Source organism: Pseudophryne corroboree, chromosome 10, assembly GCF_028390025.1.
Source record: "Pseudophryne corroboree isolate aPseCor3 chromosome 10, aPseCor3.hap2, whole genome shotgun sequence".
NCBI lineage: Eukaryota > Metazoa > Chordata > Amphibia > Anura > Myobatrachidae > Pseudophryne > Pseudophryne corroboree.
The window spans coordinates 332,358,893-332,381,414 of record NC_086453.1 but is presented as its reverse complement, the minus strand read 5'-3'; the positions used below and the strand labels follow the sequence as shown (position 1 = coordinate 332,381,414).

General features: G+C 40.6%; 1 long non-coding RNA gene across 1 annotated transcript in view; it reads left to right on the top strand.

The window, feature by feature from the left end:
* LOC134966681 (uncharacterized) overlaps positions 1-17,926 on the top strand; it is a 32,632-nt gene extending 14,706 nt beyond the window's left edge. The window contains exon 3 of the long non-coding RNA XR_010188689.1: positions 9,726-17,926. This is a non-coding gene — a long non-coding RNA (uncharacterized LOC134966681). The remainder of the gene's footprint in view (positions 1-9,725) is intronic.
* Positions 17,927-22,522: the final 4,596 nt, after the last annotated feature.

The following is a 22,522-nucleotide window of genomic DNA, read 5'->3' as shown; positions in this document are numbered from 1 at the left end:
TCTGTTCCATACCAATATATGAGTGGAGGTGAAAGCCTGTGTGTTGTTTCTGATTGCATGTGCCTCTCTAATTTTTAATCACCTTCTTGACATTGTCCTCTTCCTCTCGTCTCTTCTCATAATGTGAAAAGTCATCAAATATGTACAGTAGGTGGTATGTTGGTAACTAGCTATGATTCAAAGAACTTGGTAGCTTTTCCAGGGGGACCATCTGTCACTGAAATGATGGGTTTATTAAACTGTGCATGTCCTATTTAAAAACATAAGGGTGGGTGGGAGGGCCCAAGACAAATCCATCTTGCACCTCTTTTTTTATTTGCATTATGTGCTCTTTGGGGCCTAGTTTTGAAAACTGCCATCCTGTCTTCCACTGCAGTGCTACTCCTTGATGGGCCAGGTGTTTGTGCCGTCCACTTGTGTCGCTTAGTTTAGTCATACAGCTACCTCGTTGCACCTCTTTTTTTTATTTGCATTATGTGCTGTTTGGGGCCAATTTTTGAAAACGGCCATCCTGTCTGACTTTGCAGTGCCACTCCTAGATGGGCCATGTGATTGTGCCGCACACTTGTGTTGCTAAGCTTAGTCATCCAGCAACCTCGGTGCACCTCTTTATTTCTTTGCATCATGTGCTGTTTGGGGCATAGTTTTTAAAAGTGCCATCCTATCTGACACTGCAGTGCCACTCCTAGATGGGCCAGGTGTTTGTGCCGCACACATGTGTCGCTTAGCAAAGTCAGCCAGCTACCTCTTGCACCTCTTTTTCTTCTTTGCATGATGAGCTGTTTGAGGCCTATTTTCTAAAAGTTCCATCCTGTCTGACACTGCAGGGCCACTCCTAGATGGGCCAGTTGTTGTTCCGCCCACTTGGATGGCTTAGCTTAATCATCCAGCTACCTTGGTGCACCTCTTTTTTTTCTTTGCATTATGTGCTGTTTTGGGGCCTATTTTTTAAAACTGCTATCCTGTCTGAAACAGCAGTGCCACTCCTAGATGGGCCAGGAGTTTTTGCCGCCCACTTGTGTCACTTAGCTTAGTCATCTAGCTACCTTGGTGCAACCTTTTGGCCTAAAAACAATATTGTGTGGTGTGAGGTGTTCAGAATAAACTGGAAATGAGTGGATATGAATGTTATTGAGGTTAATAATACCGTAGGATCAAAATGACCCCAAAATTCTGTTAGTTTAGCTGTTTTTATGTTTTTATCCAGATCCAAAACCAAAACCCAAAAGGGTGGTTTTGTAAAAACCAATCTGGATCCAAAACATAAGCGGGAATCCAGATCCAAAACCAAAACACAAAACCCGAAAAGTGTCCGCCGCACATCTCTTATCCCTTAGTATGACAGTTGGCTCGGAAACCCCTGAATATACAGTGGTTAATGGATATGGAGAAAGGGCTAATACATTTCCAGCTATTACTAGCTTGTATAAAACTGCTGCTAATTTATCATCCCTCATGTCTACTATGGGCCTGATTCAAAGATGTACTGTATGCTAATGCAAAGCTTTAACTTTGTACACAAAGGCTGTACGAATTTATGCAAAATGTCATATCCGCCAGGATTTGTGTTGAGACACAAACTGGCGGTGTCTCTTAGCTGCCATTTGAGTACAAAGGCGCAATCATTGACTGTCTATGGCCGCACAATTTAACTGCTGAAAGTAAGACGCTGGAGCCATTGTAACGCCAAATGGAATTGCAGTTGAAAGCTGTGACACACTCTCAAAACAGTGGTGACACGCTTGTGTCTGATTCACCACTCCTCGTTACCTTTACGAAAGGGTCTATTACTGTCAATGACTTTGTGAGTAGTTCATCACTGTGACCGCTGTCTCGCAATGATCTTGACACAAACTAAGTGTAACTTATTTGCTTGTGCAGTGGCAAAAAAAATTACTCCATTGCGTACATCAACATTCCACACATCTCTGAATCAGGCACTATATTACTTTCAGAAAAAAATATCTTGTTTAATATTGTTTCTATTATCAATATGAGACAACATTGTGCTCCAATCCTCCCTTTTCTAAAGTGTAAGGTAGACAATGGAATAAAGTGTAAAAGAATAATAGTGAACTGATGACACTTTACACACCTGATGTTGTAGACAATTGAAAAAGCAGTTATTCACATTAACTGTTCTATAGTTTCTTTAATTCTAAGGAGAGATGAGCGGGTTTGATTCTCAGAGAACCGAACCCTACCGAACATCACGTTCCAAGCCAGGATCTGAGTACGGCTCGAGTTTATCCGACAGTTTCAGAAACCAGAATGAGGCAAAATGTCATCATCCCGCTGTCAGATTCTCACGGGTTTTGGATTCCATATAAGTAACCATGTGTCGTCGCCATTTTCACTCCAGTCTTGGAGAGTGTAGCGAGAGGACGTTTCTCCTCAGTGTCTATGAGGAAAAGTGGTGTGGTGCATGGGGTGGCGACTTGCTCTAATGTGTCATTCCAGTGCTATCTTGTGCTGCATCAATCTAGTGGTGGTGTCTTGTGCTACATTAGTCCAGTCACAGTAGTTGTGTCCTGTGCTGCCATAAGTCCAGTGTTGCTTTATAAGTCCAGTCTAGTGCAGTGTTGCTGTGTTGTGCTGCATCAGTCCAGTTGTGGTGTCCTGTGCTGCCATAAGTCCATTGGTGGTGTCCTGTGCTGCCATAAGTCCATTGATGCTGCTGTATAAGTCCAGTACAGTGGTGCTGTGTTGTGCTGCATCAATCTAGTGGTGGTGTCCTGTGCTACCATAAGTCCACTGGTGCAGCCATATAAGTCATGGGGTCCTTTATAAGTCCAGGGGTACAGTATAAGTCCAGGGGTATCTATAAGTCCAGCGGTGCTGCCATATAAATCCTGGGGTACTGCCGTATAAGTTCAGTCCAGTGATGCAGCCATTTAAGTTCAGGGGTTCTACCATATAAATCAAGGGGTACTGCAGTATATGTCCAATGGTACTGCCATATAATCCAGGTGTACTGCCATTTAAGTCCTGTCCAGTGATGTAGCCATATAAGTCCAGGGGTACTGCCATGCAAGTCCAGGGGTAGTGCCGTATAAGTGGTGTCCTGTGCTGACATAAGTCCAGTGGTGGTGTCCTGTGCTGCCATAAGTCCAGTGCTGCTACTGCATAAGTCCAGTGCAGTGGTGCTGTGTTGTGCTGCATTAGTCCAGTGGTGGTGTCCTGTACTGTCATCAGTTCAGTGGTGGTGTTGTGTGCTGCCATAAGTCCAGTGGTGTGACCGTATAAGTCCAGGGTTACTGCCTTATATATGTCCAGTGGTGCTGCCGTATAAGTCCAGTCCAGTGGTGCAGCCATTTAAGTCCAGGGGTTCTGCCGTAAAAGTCCTGGGGTTCTGCCGTAAAAGTCCAAGGGTACTGCAGTAAAAGTCCAGGGATACTGCCATATAAGTTCATGGATACTGCCGTATAAGTCCAGTCCAGTGGTGCAACCATTTAAGTTCAGGGGTACTGCCATATAAGTCTTGGGGTTCTGCAGTATAAGTCCAGTGGTACTAATGTATAAGTCCAGCCCAATGGTGTAGCCGGATAAGTTCATGGGTACTGCAGTATAAGTCCAGGGTTACTGCAATATAAGTCCAGGGGTACTGCCATATACTGTAAGTCCAGGGGTACTGCCATATAAGTTCAGGGGAACTGCCGTATAAGTACAGGGGTACTGCCGTATAAGTCCTGTCAAGTGGTGCAGCTATATAAGTCCAGGGGTACTGCTGTAAAAGTCCAGGGGTACTGCCGTATAAATCCACCATTATCATGCATGCATTGCATCTGGGAAAATTCCAGCACGTCCCATGTTTTGCACATACAATTAATTTGGCGGTGGATAATTTTTTTTTTAAATTGCAGGGGCATGCAGGAGATGCAGTTGGTGGCCTGAAAAATTGCGGGCCACTTTCTACATTCAGCCACTGCATGCCACTCCTAGATGGGCCAGGTGTTTGTGCCGCACACTTGTGTCGCTTAGCAAAGTTATATAGCTAACTCATTACACCTCTTTTCTTCTTTGCATGATGAGTTGTTTGGGGCATAGTTTTTAAAAGTGGCATCCTTTCTGACACTGCAGGGCCACTCCTAGATGGGCCAGGCGTTTGTGCATCACACTTGTGTCACTTAGGAAAGTCATCCAGCTACCTCATTGCACCTGATTTTCTTCTTTGCACGATGTGCTCTTTGGGGTCTATTTTTTAAATCTGGCATCCTGTCTGACACTTCAGTGCTACTCCTAGATGGGCCAGGTGTTTGTGCCGCACACTTGTGTCGCTTAGCTTAGCCATCTAGCTACCTCATTGCACCTCTTTTTCTTATTTGCATGATGTGCTGTTTGGGGCCTATTTTTTAAATCTGCCATCCAGTCTGACACTGCAGTACCACTCCTAGATGGACCAGGTGTTTGTGCCACACACTTGTGTCACTTAACTAAGTCATCCAGCTACCTCGAAGTCATCCAGCTACCTCGGTGCAACCTTTTGGCCTAAACACAATACTGTGATGTGTGAGGTGTTCACAATAGACTGGAAATGAGTGGAAATTTATGTTATTGAGGTTAATAATACTGTAGGATCAAAATTACCTCCAAATTCTGTGATTTTAGCTGTTTTAATGTTTTTTTCAAAAATCATCCAGATCCAAAACCAAAACCCGAAAGGTTGGTTTTGGCAAAACCAATCCAGATCCAAAACACGAGCGGTGATCCAGATCCAAAACGAATAGTGCCCTCAGCACATCTCTAATTCCAAGGGACATTAAAAAAAATAAAGAAATACTGTACAGTATAATGCAGGTTGCCCAATGATCACAGATCTATAAACACCTGAAAGGCCTCCAACAACATTAAGTGATGAATTAATGGAAAAGATCATTCATTCTTCTTCCAAAGGTGCAGATGCTGATGCAGATAATGGGGTTAACGACCCTTACTTTATAGTAACTTGGAATAAAGGATACTGCATCATTAATACTGAAAATGTTAAATGGGGTTGGGTTCGATTTGCCGGCATTTGGGATATCGGCAGAATACTGATGCAGCATCCTGATGTTTGGAATCCCAACAGGGGAAGTTAAGTATACTTAATTTTTCCCTCTGGCCCTCTTACCCTAACCCACTGTCCTTGAAGCCTAAACCTAACAATCAAATCCCAACAGCCTAACGCTAACACCCCTCATTGTGCATAAACATAACCCTCCTCACCACAGTCTAGCCCTCCCTGGGGGGGGCCTAGCCATAACCTTGCTTCCTGCAGCCTAAACCTATCCACTGGGCACGGCCTAACCCTCCCTTCCGCAGACAAAACCTAAAAACCACCCCCTCTCTTGAAATCTTCACTTCAGCAGATTCTACTCCGCTGAACATAGAAACATAGAATTTCACTGCAGATAAGAACCACTTGGCCCATCTAGTCTGACCCTTCTTTTTACCAAATTTTTTATCTCAAACCTAATTTGATCCTTATTTCTTTGTAAGTATATCCTTATGTCTAACCCATGCATGTTTAAATTGCTCTACTGTGACCAAGAAGTTGCCATGGCCCCATGGAGATGCACTGGCTGCCGGTCTTCACTGCATACCTTCTGGGCAACATTATTCCTGGATTCTCCAAGGAGACCTGTCTCTCTGGTTTGTGCTAACCTGCTCCGATCTCTTAGCAGGTAAGAAGGTGTACAGATGGAGCCTCCCTCATCGTTGTGGTTTCTCTGCCTAAATGGAGAATTAGTCATGCCTAAGCAATAGCTCAGGTAGTTCAGTTGTTGCACGGACAGGTGCGTTAAGGCATGACTACATATGCAGCATGCAATACACAGCTTCACCACTAGGTGGCTAACACTCCACTAATCCAGTAATGTAGAGCGAATAGTGGCGGATTGATCTACAAGCTCGGGCAAATGGTCAGTGATGACTGTAATGTTCCTGTATACTGTACACACAGACCAATGGTCAGACAGAGAGAGTCAATAAAAAAAAAAAGAAATCAATCAATAAAATTAGTGTATACAGATGCAAGAGAATGTGGTAAAGCAATTGTCCATTGATGGGTTGTGTGAGCATACAAGCCCCGTACACTAATCAATGAATAAAAATAGTGTATACATAAGCAAACAAATGTTTTAAAGCAATGGTCTATTGACGTTATGGCATACAGTACTGTATGTGAGCATCCAAATTTCGTGGCTAATACAGCTAAAACCATGGGAAGGGATCACTGCTTACATTTACACATGAGCTTGTGTTTCTATCACCATGTGTCATGGCCAAGTGCTCAGAGTCCCGGGTTTGATTCCCAAAGTGAAATGCCTTTGTTTTTTTGTGTTATTTCTTCTTAACACTTTATTAATTATTTTTTTGAACATTCATATATTTAAGAACCTTACATTCAATAGAATTATGCACACAGGAAAAGACCTGTGTCCAAAACTAACTGTTGGGGCATCTGACATGCAAATCCGTAGCACAGTACTGTACTGTTTAATGTACATTCACACTGGCCCTCTCTAGTCTTTTCCCCCAACCAAAGCGACTGTAGTATCAGCCCCTAATTTACATACAGTGTTGGCCTCTTTGTCTGAAAAGATAAGTTTCTCAGGGGAGTGGGAAGGGTGAAGGGGGAGGTGGTGAGTTCAGAGAGGCTGTCAAAAATATTTATTATCTGTCGGGACACAAAAACAAGAAACTAATAATTAAATTAATAAAAATAGTGTATACGGATGCAAACGAACATGTTCATTGATGATAGGTTTATGTGTGCTATTAAATGAAATGAAATTGAAATGAACTTAAAGCTTAATATGTCCAGTTCTGGGGCTCCATTCGGCTCAGAACTGCGTTGGTATGGAAGGGGAGACAATTAGCTACCAGAGGATACTGACACCAAGTTTCTATGACACAAGGCTAACAGCAAACATCGGAACTCATAGTGGGTTTGAATTAATGCGCCCATTGTAGTCTATGGGAAAATGTGTCCACTTTGTACCTCAATATCTCTGGTTCTGGTTGTCCAAGATACTCAAGACTGCTTCCATATGAAAGAGGAGACTCTTGGCTTTCGGAGCAGACTGACTCATTTATGTGACACCACAAAGGAAAACGGCAAGCATCCATATGTCGGGTCCCCTCCAATTGTCCGTGCAGCTTGCACGGGGTGCGGGGATTCTGGCTAGATAGAAAATACTGTACAGAGATGCTAATCACAGTGTTTTGGCATCCAGGAACTTAGGGATTAGATTTTATCTCTCCCCTTTATACTTAGAAAGATAACACGTGCCTATGTAGCCTTTAGAGTAGATTGTTGCAAGCTGTTCATGCTACTTAGTATTCAAATAGAAAATACTGTACAGAGACGCTCTAAAGGCTACAGAGTCAAGTGTTATCTTCATAATTATAGTGTGGAGAGATATAAGTCAAGTCGGTGACATTAACTTTACCATATATTAGCTAGGACTCTATTAATGTACAGATGGAGACACACTCATCCAGTGTGGCTCCATCGCATATGAGCGCTACTGGCATGACTAGGTGATCCACCCACCTAGTCACGCTGGGAGCGCACTGAGACGCTCCCATTCTAGTGAATAAGGTGGGTGCGCATCACGGACGTATGCATGCCCAGGCACAGAAGGATCCACGATTATCATGGCTCCATCTGTATGGCAAGTGAACTATTTACCTCAACATTGTCCCTTTATACATTGCACTCTTGTATTATACAGTACTATAAGAAGAAGGTTGGGTAACCTTTATTTTCAGCATCTCAGCAATTACAATTAGAACAATTATAGCATTCAGTGCCAGGTTCCTTTACCATTATTCTACTCACCACTGTGGAGTCTATTCCAGAAGCCAAATGTTGATGCCAAGGGTAGCTTGCATGCTTTAAATGACCGGGACTATTTTTAGCACCAGTCTGCCTCTGACAATATATATACTGTATAATGAGGTTTGGAAAGCATAATGCATTCCACATCACTTCCCAATTGATGGTGTCACTATCTTATACAAATGTGTCATGTAAATGGGCAGTTACAAATACTATTAATGCTGTTATATTTTCTGAATATTGAACTTTATTTGCTTATTAATAAACTGATATTACCAGGGAAATGTGTTTAGTTTTTTTAAACATTGGGGTATACCTTAGAAATCTATGGAACTCTCATTTTATATACAGTACATTAATCCAACACAGTGGATATTGCCTCGGCAATTGCTTTGGATTCACAGTTGCATCACCTTCTTTTAACTTGCATTGAATGTGGTATTAATTCATCCTGCATTCTTTTGGAACCCAGCATCTGCAACACACCAATAAACTGTAAGAAGTCTACTCCCATAAAGGTCTGCAAAGTTTACATTGAAAAGGCTACTATTAATCTGGATATCTCTGCAATGCTACTTCATACAATTTAGGAAGGAACTTTTCCTAGTATCAGGCTTGGAAATACAGTACCACTAATTTGGAGAGACTCACTCCACTTTAAATTTCATGTACAGTATAATCCATGTGGCCCATTATCCTTCTTTTATTAGCAATAACTCCATTATTTTCTACTTACGGATTCATTTTATAAATATGATCATGTTCTATAGGTAATCTGTTTATTTTTTTAAGTGGTCCTATATGGAACTTATCTTTTTTAATGATGTATCAATACATAATTGCTAATGTTTTTACAATACTAATTTGTGTATTCAATTTATATTGCTATTTTTTGTTATTGCTATCATATTCACTAGTTAACTACACTGCACTTTCTTTTTTCACTATTATTCTACTTGATGGGTGACTGTCCCTTATATTCTCGCAGTATTGTAGCAACTATGCTCTCTAGTCCCAGTACTATTTTCATATATATATTTTAACATCTATTTGACTCATTGTAGGGGGGTTAACACCCATTATCTTCTCTGCTATTGCAGTTATGAATGTAACTTTTTGTGCAACATGACTGCATCTTTATGCAAGTGATGTAATTAGAGGCTTGGAGGCCCCTGGCAAACTTTCAAGATGGGCCTTCATAGGTACCATCAGAGCCAAACAGGGAACTGGCAGGCAGTTAGGGAAATGCACAGAATGCAGATCAGTGGCTCTCCCAAAAAATAATTACACCAATGGGCAGGCACAGGGGTACCTGCACAGGTGGATCCCAATGACATAGGAGCGTTCACAGGTAAGCAGCAGAGAGCAATGGGTAGTGGTTCCAGCAGGCAGCAGTGTCAGTGTGGTCACAGCAGATGATGATCCGGGAGTCTGGAAATCCAGTCCACAGCTTCGAGCCTATCCAGATGCCAGGGTTCAGATGCCAGAGTTTAGAGGGCCCCTTTGCCTTGCAAAAAGAAAAATTAAAGCTAATTCAACAACATATATCTAAAATATGGCAAACAGTAAGTATCACAATATAGTTGTGAGTTGATGAACATGTGAGCGGGAAAAAATGGTTTTAACTTTTTAAAAGAAAATAATCATACATGTGTGTGATTAACAGATAATCTGGCAAGTCCAAACAAAGACAGCACAATACAGGGTTTCTTAATGGATGTTCTAAACTTACAGCCGAGAGAAGAGAGAAGAGAGAAGAAGAAATTGTTTATATAGTGCTCTTTCTCCAATAAGACTCAAGGTGCTGATAGGTGCTCTACAATTTTTTTCCCCACAGTGCAAACTGTGAATGTAAAACATAAAATTAAATATCTAATTTATACCATTATTTTTATTACAGATGCTGATTTAGTGAGTTGTTATGAACAAGCTATAATGACGGAGACTGAAGCCGCTTTCCAGGCAATCACGTGGTCACGGATGATCAACGATGACGTAGCCTATTTTGGTTGCTTGATGCCGCTGAACTCATATTACCACCTAAATGATTCTCAATAATTGATTATGAATCACGTATATTGTCATTTGAAGCCAAACAAGCACAACAGAGGTATGCCATGCACAACACTGAGGAGATGATCTAAGTACTAATCAGAATGCTACATGTCTGAAAATAAACTGCCCTACTCAGACACTATCCCAGCTAAGTGGCAGCATCTGCCAATGATACACGATGATTCAAATAAACATAGTGACAACAACTGTTCTGAAATACACAGTACAAAGACCAAACAACAATGCAAGCAAGATTATCATATACACACAGGAATATGAATATACTGCACGTACTAGTGTTATTATTACAGAGCCTACAAAGAAATCATGGAGACTAAAGAAAAAAAATTATATTAATAAGGTTAAACTGATATCACAACTTGACATCATTATAATCCCTGACACACAGTCTAGTCCTATAACTATAACAGATATGAGCAAGAAGACTTTTATACATATAGTATACAAAATGGTGCAGAAACAAAAAAAAACGGGGTTATATGGAGTCAGCAGATCACAGTTCTGCAGTAACAGAAGATGTTGTTCGAGGCATCCAATGTGGTTACAGCTGGTGCTGATGCAACTACGTCAGCCGATGTAGTTATGCCAGCTGATGCTGATGCAACATCTGATGTAGTGAACGGATGACAAAAATAAGAATACACAGACAAAGAGGTGGAAATGCTGAACAATATTATGCTTTGATGGGTAGACTTTGGAAAGATGTCATGTTCATGGAGCAAATTAAACAATGTCAGCATTAATGAAGATGTTAATGCACAGTGGTAATAGACCATCATGTATTTTGATGTCACGTCAATAATCAGAGACCACTCTGACAAAACATTGGCAATTGTAAAGGAAAATATAAATCACTTCACTGAAGAACAGAAATGACTAGATATGACGGGACATGGATTGAAACGTGTATTGTCATTCTGTAAACAATCAAAACAATTAAAAAGTGATGTACTGTACTGTGAAAATTGACATGTAAAAATTCATACAGGAAATCGAAAGTAAAATTATCAATAGCTATGTTATCACCATAGTAACATGCCCAACTCATGACTAGTGTCTGCTTTAGACTTCACAGATGATGATAATAAAGTCATGGTGAATTGGAAGTATGCAAAATATCTTTAAGCTAAAGTTTACAATGAAAATATCTTCATGGCAGCAATAACAACAGCATTTACCTGTATTGAATTGTACAGATGGAGTACAATGGATTTTTTAAACCTATGTCCCGTCTATGGGTTAATTATGAGATCAAACACAAAGGCTTGGTACTGTAAGTCTTATATGATGGAACACATATCTTGTAAGATGCTTTTATTAGAGCAGACATGACAAATGAAAAAAATGTATATCAAATTTATATTAAATTTATATAAAAAAATGGGCATAAAGCATGGAGCATCAGGGGGTGTGTTATGGGAGGAGTTATTGGTGTGATAGAGGTGAGGTTAGGGGCAGAGCAATGTTCACTTTTTATGGAAAAGTGTTCTCTCTCGACTACGGTGTACAGTACAGTAGTTGTTCACCGTCATTTCAGTTGGGCAACAGACAACAGTCAACTCAATGCACAAAAAAATACTTTTTCAGTGCTGACACTAGTAGTCTTTGTAAGTGAATGCCAGTGTACAGCCATATACTGGATAAGAAATAGTAACTGCTTGTTTACTTGCATCAATAGATGCACTCAGCTCTTCTCATGATTATATCATAGAGTGCCCCTGAAACCCACTGTCTATTTGTAAAGGCATGTTACAATATCACTGCTTCTTTGTTAAACATCACTTCCAAAATTGTGAAGTCCATGAGCACAGCACAAGTCACAGTGTGTAAATAACACGAGATTTGTAATGTAAAATATACATTATATCCAGAATATTATTGCTAACATCCGAATTCTAAATTGTAATAAAAGGTGTAAAAACTTTTAATTTCAGGGCATTGCTAGGCACCATTAGACCAAATAAGCCACAACGTCAGCTTTTGCACACCTATTTTACTGATTGCATTTTTTTAATGTGATGTGAATATGTTTAGTACTACAGTTATTCATTGTCATTTTCAGTTTGTTTGCATACACATACACACATTTAGCTCTTCATAGAAGCAGTCCTTTTTCTTGACATAAAGAGATCATATAAAAAAGTGCCCATGAAGTCCATTGTTCATTTATAAGGCATGCAATGGAAATAAAAAAGGATAAAAAAAGGATTTCTCAAACAGCAAGCATCATTTGACATTAAATTGGAGCCTTCACATATGCGCAATGACAGTTTTCAAAAGTTACACTTGGTGGAGGAGCATGGGTATTGCACTCGCCAGATGCTTAATTCTTTACACTTCGACTGTATATGCCACCCTGCAACCAAAAACGCTGCCCTGCAGCCAGGTGCAGACATACTTAATGCAACTACTTTTTCCAACTACACGTCATTCGGAGGATAGATGAATGTGGCTACATCTGTACCTTTTGAAATTTATGTGTTGATCTTCAGAAACAAACAAAGGCTGGATCAGAGAAAATAGCAGAAAATATATAACAAAAACAAGTACAAAAACCCAATACAAAATATATAAAATGTTTATGCACAATAATGCAAAAATTACATTTTATAATTTGCACAATAATACAAATTGGAGAATTCTACTAAGGTCATGCAGATCATGCAACACTTGTTGAGTTTGAGCGAGCATAATCTTTAGAACTTTTTGTCTACTTTGGTGTAAATCACAGCCAAAGCTAATTTTAAATTAAATATCTAAATGTTAAAAATTAAAAACATGTTGTGAGAAAAAAAAAGAAGAAGTTTATTTGCTCATGAAAAGGCACATCATCACACTGTTATGTTTACTGTACTTGGTAATCCTGAAATTGGGTGGATGAGCCCAAAGTACAGGAATGTAATGCTGCGACTAGAAACAGAGCTCGGCAGCGCCCCCAAGGATCCCTAACTCCGTTGTCTCACCCTTGTTGTCAGCCTACGCCTGCGTGACTATGGTTTCTTGGGCCCACGGCAGCCGCGTTTGAAGGACGGATTATGTCTGCCCAACTTCGAAGCCCCCCAGTTTTAGTTGGAGACAAGACGTAGACTGAGACAGGGCGATGACAAGGGGAACCTCTAACTAGAGAAGGAAGTACCCAGTTAGGGTTGCTACAGAACTTAAATAAAGTATGTGCGGCACAGCCGCAAGGATAAACAACAACAAAGAAAATGCTGTCCACACGCCGACACAATACTGTTATGTACCGGCGGTGACAGCATACGCAGAACCCTCTGCAGAAAATCCAAAGCAAAAGCAACAAGTAGCTACGGACTAGGCCGAGGGATGCGGCAAAGCCGCTACTCACAAAGCCGGTAAGAATACTGGCAAAAGGACAGGAACCCCCAAAGTAGCTGACACAGGCTCTCAGGACCGGAAGACAGGTAGAATTCCAAACGACAGACTAGTGTACACCAAGAAGCAGGATACTGGATCGGACACAGGCAAAGCCATAGGACTCCTGGACAGGAATGCTTCAAGGCAGGATGCAGCTAGACAGAAGCAATCACTGGCGTCTGTGTCAGGCAGTGAGGGAGAATATAACAAGGAATACATCCAATCACAGCAGGGACCCTAATTAATTATGTCATGCAGCTGCCCTGCTGCACGACTCAAAACTGACAGGTGCAATTAACAGACAGGTGAGGCTAAACACATGGAAACAGGCTGCAATAACACAGACTCACCACTGGCGGCCAACAAGAGTCATCTAAACCAGAGCAAAGGAAATCCTTGCCTGCAAGAGAACTAGAACATAAAATACATGAACAGGAATGAACCACTGCTTGTGGTTCATAACAGTACCCTCTCCTTAAGGGTGGACACCGGACACCCCACAAAAGCCAAGGGAACAGAAACAGAAGTAAAACATAAAATACATAACCAAAATGCAAAACAGGAATGAGCCACTGCCATGGCTCATAATACACACCATCATATGCATTCCCATAAGAAGCACATTAAGGATGATAAATCATGTTATAATATTGATGTTCAGGTTTATGATGAATATAAATTGGCTCCGGAAAATGTAAACAGAGTTTACGTGCCAGGCGAAGAAAAGAGGGACAAAAACATGACATTCAGCCACTCTGTGATAAGATAATATAAGATTATTCTAGTTCCATTAAATACTATCGTGTTGATAGCTGTGACTACTGAGCATCTGGAAATATATGTTGCTAATTATTTAGAATGGGCCTTTGAAAATGATTTATTGAAATTTCCAATGGAGACTTTACACTATTTTTTCAGCGAGTGTATGTAAACTATTATGACACCATTACCCTAGTTTGTGTGTTTGGCAATTTAGACTGTAAGCTTTAATAAAGCTGGAACTAATGAGAATTACATTTATTCTCAGTATAGCGGTGCATAAAATGGTGGCACTATATAAAGAAATAATAATCTTTATGTTGGAACTAAGATTATACAGATGAGTTCACACCTACCCTCAAACTGCACCAAATCCTATAGCCCTGTTTGGTGTGCCATCCAAGTTAGCTTCACCATGTGTCCCATTAGAGACTTTTTAAAAGAATAAACATAATATTCGCATCACTAAAGGGAAAAATTTCATGCACAGGTACTATGGATATTGAGGTAGTCATTTAATCAGGGGCTTTTTAACAGAGGTGAGGTACATGTGCAGACTCCAGGTGTGCCCCCTCCTCTTCTCAACTCAGTAGACTCTGGCATTGTCTCTGTCTACTGCGCTTGCGCAGGTCTCCAGAAACTTGGCACCCACCATATTCTGGAGACTAAAACGTTACAGCGCATGCGTGGTGGCCATTTTATGGTGATTCTTTTTTTTACCATGGATGTAGCTTCAGTATGGGACTCTGGAAAAGTAGATAATAAAACATGGAGGTAAATTGTGTGTGGTGTAGTCTCCCTCTACCAAGAGACATATGTACATTGCACCTATTTTAGAAATGCCAATGTATTTCATGTTATTTATGTGTGCAATTCAATTACTAATATGGATAGAAGGCAAAAGACAGATGTCCGATATGAGTGAACAGCACCATGGCTCGTGCCACGCAATATTATCCTTAATCAGCAAATTTATACCAACCCCCTGCCATGGTGTTGGTGTTGTATCCTGTTATCTTCTAGCTACTCCTAACAACTCATACCCCCAGAACCATCACTTACTTTATCTACATTTGAGGTTCATGCTATACGCCTGTTCCAACTTGTCCATCCTCGAATAGCTGTCATTTACCATCCCCCTGGTATTCTCTTCAAATTTTTGACAACTTTGCTTCCTGTCTGCCTCACTTCTACATTCCCTCCATGATCTTTGGTGATTTCAACATCCCAGTAGCTATCCTTACAAAATCCCATGCCTCTAAACTCCTTAACCTTACATCTTCACTTGGTCACTCCGAGTGAACCTACTCCCTCTCCCATGTGAGTGGATACTCACTTGCTCCCATGTGAGTGGGCACTCATTTTATCTGGTCTTCACTAACTGCAGTGATATTTATGACTTCTCCAACTCCCCATTCCCCCTCTCTGACCACCTGCTCTCTTTTAACTTATCTCTCTGCTTCTCCATCTCTACCTCATAAGGCTACCATCACTAAGCGTAACATTGAAGTTATAAACAGCACTTTGCAATCCTTTAAATATGACTCACTTATTTCTCCTATTCTTTTTCTGATGCCCTGAACTAGCTACTTCCCTATATAATGCATCCCTTCTGTTCTTGACTCTGTAACTCCACTGACCACTATTCGCCCTTGCAGATCAACACCTCAACCCTGGCACACCAAATGCACCAGATATGAGTGACAGTGGAGGAAATCACGCTTTAAAGCAGACTTCCTCCATTTTAAACTTATGCCCTCATCCTTCAGTGCTGCTCTTTCCCTCGCAAAAAGTTATACTTCAAGAACCTCATCTCCACCCAATCTTCAAAAGCCCAGTGCCTCTTTGCTACTGTCAACTCCCTTCTCTGCCCACACCCACCTCATCACCCCTCCTCACTCTCTGACCTTGTTTTTTTCCACTTACTTCAGATCCAAAACTGACTCCATATGTCAGGATATCACATCACACAGAGCATCAGAAACAAGCCACCTCCATTCCCCTACCATGCCTCCCCATCCCTTCTACCAACTCTGCCATCCCCTGTATCTGGTGAGGAAGTCATGGACCCCATCCATTACACCACCCCTCCACCTTACTTAACCCTATCTAACCACTCTTGCCTCATCCTCTTCTTTTCTTCTTATTCCTGTTCCCATCTTGCCGATCTCCTCAATCTCTCCCCCTCATCAGGCACTGTACACTATGCTTTCAAGCATGCACTCATCTCCCCTATTATTAAAAAAACCCACCCTTGATCCAATCACCATCTCTGACTACTGATCCTTTTGCCACCTAACTCATTGAGCATATTGTCTACAACCACATTAGTTCCTTTCTTTCCTCCTACGCACTGCTTGAACCATTCCAGTCTGGCTTCCATCCTCTCCACTCCACTGAAACTGTACTCATAAAAGTCTGCAATTGACCTCCTTCTTGTTAAACTTGAGGAGAACTACTCTCTGCTTATTCTCCTTGACCTCTCTGCCGTTTTTAACAATGTGGACCACTCTCTCTTTCTGCAAATCCTTCACTCCCTTTGTCCCCATGATACGGCTTTCTCCTGGCTGTCCTTTTACATATCTGACTGTTCCTTCTCTGTCTCCTTTCATGACTCCACCTCCCCACACTTCACAAGGGTCTATGCTTGGTCCTCTCCTTTTCTCTCTCTATTTGTCCTCTTTAGGTGAGCTTATTAGCTCTTTTAACTTACAATATTATCTCTATGCTGATAATACTTAGATCTACCTTTCCTCCCCTTACCTGTCCCCTGCTCTTCTCACTCATATCTCCAACTGTTTCACTGCTATCTCTTCATGGATGTCCCAGCACTTTCTTAAACCTAACATGTTTAAGCTCATCATCTTCCCACCCTCCCGCACAACCTCACCTCATTTAATTGTTGGCAATACTATCTCCTCTAGCCCCTAAGTGTGCTGTCTTGGAGTGATCCTTGATTATTCCTGCTCCATCAAAACAAACATTCAGCACCTCTCACAAATCATACATTTTAACCTCAAAAATATTTCCAGAAATAGACCCTTTCTCACCCAGTATGCTACTAAAGCACTCATCCATTAACTGGTCAACTCCAGACTGCACTACTGTAATCTTCTCCTGTGTGGCATCCCTGACAAATGCCGCTCTCCACTCCAATCTATCCTCAATACTGCAACCCAGCTCATCTTCCTCACCAAATGTACTAAATCCACCTACCCCCTTAAAATACCTTCACTGTCTCCCCTTCCCTTTCAGAATACAAATCAAGCTTCTCACACTGACTTACACAGCCCTCACCTACTCCTCTCCCATTTATATCACTGACCTTATCTACCTATACACTCCCATCCTCTTAACTCTGCTACCTACTGATTACTTCCTTGCACTCCTACTTCCAAGGTTTGTCACGTGCTGAGATTTTTCACATATCTGGAATGCTCTACATTTCAGACTTTGCCCCGCTCTATAAAATTTATATGGGCTCTCAATACCCACTTCTTTACCAAACCCAGCCAACTCTCACCCTAAAACTCTGTTCTATGCTCACTGTCTACCCCATCTGTGTCACCCCTGTCTGTCTGCCCCCACGCCCCCTTAGAATGTAAGCTCTCATGAGCAGGACTCTCTTGCCTTATATGCCTTTCCTTCTCTTTCTTAAATCATCGTCTAATCCATTCTCCCTTTGACAGCACCAAACCCCTCAGTTTTCTGCAACCCTAATAGTTATTTTAGTGTTATGTGCTGATGCAGCTATGTTTATATACCTTGTACTTGTCTTGTCTTAAACTGTAAGTCACTTTTTTTTGGAATATTTGTTTATATACTCTGTAACTGGCTGCTGCGAAACCCTTGCTGTGCAATATAAATAAAGGATATTAATAATAAAACGAATACCAGATATTCTTAATGGTATTATATCAAATGTATCAGGCTATAGTACTGTATATCATGTTATATTTCATGATTCTCTGTAATCTGCTTTAATTGTTGTACAATTCTTATCAGTCACTTGTAAAAAAAAATAGCCATCTCACTGCAAGTGTTATTTTTAAACCAAGTAGTATGTACTCACCCAAAGAGCCTTAAAACATCAGCAGCTCCAGCTAAATTCCATTCCCTGGTGGCTTCTGTGCTCGTAATTACTGAAGTTGCAATCAAAGTTTCCCATAGAACTATAAAGAAAAGTAAAACATAGACATGGACCTTACAAACAAGAAAACCATCAACAATGCCCCAGTTAATAGAGCACAGTAAAGTACAATGAAAGAAAAGTGGTTTACATTTATATTGTATATATGTGATATATTGAAATGGACATGACCCCCTTTTAATAAACCAAGCACCTCATTGAAAGGAACTGCAACTTTTGTGGCCAAAGTGTTTGGCTTGTTTGTGTCCCACAAACCAAGCTACCAATGGGTTTAAGGCAGTTAGCAGTGTTTTTTATAATCATTGACACACTTGGTAGATGCCACTATCAATCTCATCATCACCCTCGTCAGTGCTAATATCATCACACAATATTAGCTCATGCCCACTGGAATCCACTGTTATAGTAGACCCTGCACGTTGTCCAAAGGAGTACAGTACATTTCTCCAAAACATTTCTATATACAGACAACCATTACAACTTTGTTATGAGTATAGATATCCAGCAAAATATTGATAATATCAGAATTCTGAATTAGTCATTTCCTGGAATCACATCCGGGTTTATGGGTTTATTAGGTGGCCACGATACCACTAGGCCAAAGAAGCCACAGTGTCAGCTTTTGCACACCAGCAATGACTTTGTGATGTCATTGATTACAATTATTATTATTATTTTTCTATACTGTGATTGTGTTCGATAGTTCTTTACTGTCACTTTCATTTGGGCAAGAGCTGCACAGTCAGCTCATTGCAAAAAAACCTTCATCTGTTCTGATACTGGTAGTTACTCTAAGTGTATGCAAGCGACACCAGCCATATATTGTATAAGCAGTAATACCTGCTTGTTTGCTTGTGTCAATAAATGTGCACTCAGCTCTTCATAGAACCAGTATTTTTACGTCATGACTTAATGTGAATATATCATAGAGCTCCCCTGGAACTCACTATTTATTTTCAAGGCATGCTACAGAATCACTTCATGAGCATGGTTTAAGTCATTGTGTAAAAAACATGAGATTTGTAATATAATATATACATTATATCCAGCAAAATAATGATGACATCAAAATTCTAAATTGTTTTAAAAAGTGTAAACATTTATCATTTCTGGAAATCAAACCAAGGTTTATGGGTATGCAAGGTTGTCAGAATACCACTGGAGCAAAGCATCTCAAAAAAAGAAGTTCATACATTGCAATCATCATTTGACTATACATTGGAGACTTTACGAATGCGCAATGGCATTTTTCAAAAGCAACATCTGGTTGATGAACATAAGTATTGCACTCACAAGATACTCAATTCTTTACACTGCAACTGCATATGCCACTCAACCAAAAATGCTGCCCTGCGATCAGCCACAGGCGTATGTAATGCAACTAGTTTTTCCCACTAAACATCATAAGTATGATAGAGGAATGTGGCTACATCTGTACAAACTAAAAAAAGGAATCATTACTGCGGGTATGGGCCATTAGGTCGACCACACTTAGGTCGACAGTCATTAGGTCAACCACTATTGTTCGACAAGCAGTAGGTCGACATGGAATTTTTGACTGTTTTGTGTAATTTTTTTCATAAAGTGACTGGGAGCACCAATTAGTGCACCGTGTCCCCTCGCATAAGCAGGTATATACAGTGTGTACAATGGGTGTGTATCATATGGTCGACTATACTTAGGTCGACAGTCATTAGGTCGACCACTATTGGTTGACAGTGACAAGGTAAACACCTGAAATAGGTCAACATGGTCATTAGGGCAATATGAACAAGGTCGACATGGAAAAAAGTCGACATGACTTTAAAAAAATGGTGTCATTTTCTTCGCAAAGTGACCAGGAACCCCAATTAGTGCACTGCGTGCCCACGCATTCGCTCACCGTGCTTCAGGCTCCGCTACCGCTGTGCTCAGTACAGGTCACCATTCCCAATTGTAGTCCACGCGGATATTAAAGCATGAAAAAGTTCAAAAAATGGAAAAAAATTGAAGAACTCGTGTCGATCTTTTCCCATGTCGACCTAGTAGATGTTGATCTTTTGACCATGTTGACCTATTGTCGACCAATAGTGGTCGACATAATGGCTGTCGACCTAATGACCGTAACCCATTACTGCTTTACCATTTGAAAGAAATTATATGTTGATCTTCAGAAACAAACAAAGGAGGATCAGAGAAAATAGCACAACACATATAACAAAAAAAAATATATATATATATATATATATATATATATATATATATATATAAAATTTGTTGTGGAACAGAGAATACTCTAGAGTACCAATACAAACAATTATCTTTGGATGGGGGTGGTGTGAAGGCATTACAGTAAAAAATGTATATGGTGTAAATATAGGAGGGGGGTGATAAAATGTCTAGATACAGCAGTAATATACAGTATGCACGATAATGCAAAAGTTTCATTTTATTCTTCAAAATGGAGAAATCTATTGAGGTTATGCAGATTATGCATCTCTTGTTGAGTTGGAACGAGCAGAACCTCTAGAACGTTTTTCTCTACTTTGGTGTAAATCACAGCCAAAGCTCATTTTAATTTAAATATGTAATTGTTAAAAATGAAAAACATGTTGTGAGAAAAAACAGATGTTTATTTTAGGAGATCATCACCCCATCACATGCATTCCCATGAGAAGCACATCTAGGATGATAAATCATGTGATAATATTGATGTTCCGGTTAATGATGAATATATGAACAGCTCCTGGTAAATATAAAGTGAATTCATGAATCAGTAAAAAAAAAAAAAAGGGAAAAAAACATGACATTCATCCAGTCTGTAGTCTGTGATACATTAATATTAGATTGATTCCTGCTCCAATTAATACTATCCTGTAGATGGCTTTGACTCTAGACAGCATCTGGAAACATATATTACTAATAATTCAGAATGGGCCTTTCAAGATGATGTATTAAACTTTCCAATAGAGACTTTACACCATGTTTTCAGTGAGGGTATGTTAACTTTTATGACACCATTATCTTAGTTTGTGTGTTAGGGAATTTAGACTGTAAGCTTTAAAAAGACTGGAACTAATGAGGATGACAAATTTAATCTCAATACAGCGTTGCATATAATGGAGGCACCTGGGCCCTCATTCCGAATTGATAACTCTCTGGCTAGTTTTAGCAACCGTGCAAACGCTATGCCGCCGCCCACTGGGGAGTGTATTTTAGCTTAGCAGAAGTGCGAATGCATGTGCAGTTTCTGAGTAGCTCTGAACCTATTCAGCGCTTGCAATCACCACGCTTGAAATCACTTCAGACTATTCGTGTCCGGATTTGATGTCATACACCCGCCCAGCGAACGCCCAGCCACGCCTGCATTTTTTCAGACACACCTGCATTTTTGCAAACACTCCCTGAAAACGGTCAGTTGACACCCAGAAACGCCCCCTTCCTGTCAATCTTCTTGCGGCCGTCAGTGCGACTGAAAACTTCGCTAGAACCTGTGCACAACCACAAGGGGCTTTGTACCCGTACGTCATGCGTGCGCATTTCGGGGCATACGCATGCGCAGAAATGCAGATTTTTAGCCTGATTGCTGCGCTGCGAACAACGGCAGCTAGCGATCAACTCAGAATGACCCCCTACATACAGTAAATAATAATCTTAATGTTGGAACTAAGATTATACAGATGAGTTCACATCTACCCTTAAACTGCACCAAATATTTGAGGAATTATGGGAATCACTCCCGTTGTTAAACATCTAAGTCCCACCAGGCATCTCAGTGGGTGTGGTATGGAAGGTAGATAGTAACTAAGTTGACCACTATTGGTTGACAGTAACTAGGTCTACAGGGATGCTAGGTCAACAGAGTCTGTAGGTTGACATGTTCTAGGTCGACAGGTCAAAAGGTCGACATGAGTTTTTTTATGTTTTTTTTGTGTTGTTTTCTCCCTACAGTTACCGGTAACCCCAATTAGTGCACCGTGTCACCTCGCATTCTTCGGGCAAGGTGCCTCGCTACGCTACCGCTGTGCTCGGTACAGGTTACTATTACCAATTGTTGTCAGCGTGGATCATTAAGTATGATAAAGTAAAAAAAAAAGAAAAAATTTGTGATAAACTCATGTCGACATTTTGACCTGTCAACCTAGAACACGTCGACCTAGAAACCCTGTTGACCTAGTTACTGTTGACCAATAGTGGTCGACCTAGATAGTGTCAACCTAGTTACTGTCGACCTAGAGACCGGGTCCAGTCTCAGTACATACAGTATTACATTGTCACATAGTTATTGTCTCTCATAGGGGTCACAGATCCATTTTTATCAATAAATCAGTTCCAAACATCAATAACGTAATAAAAAA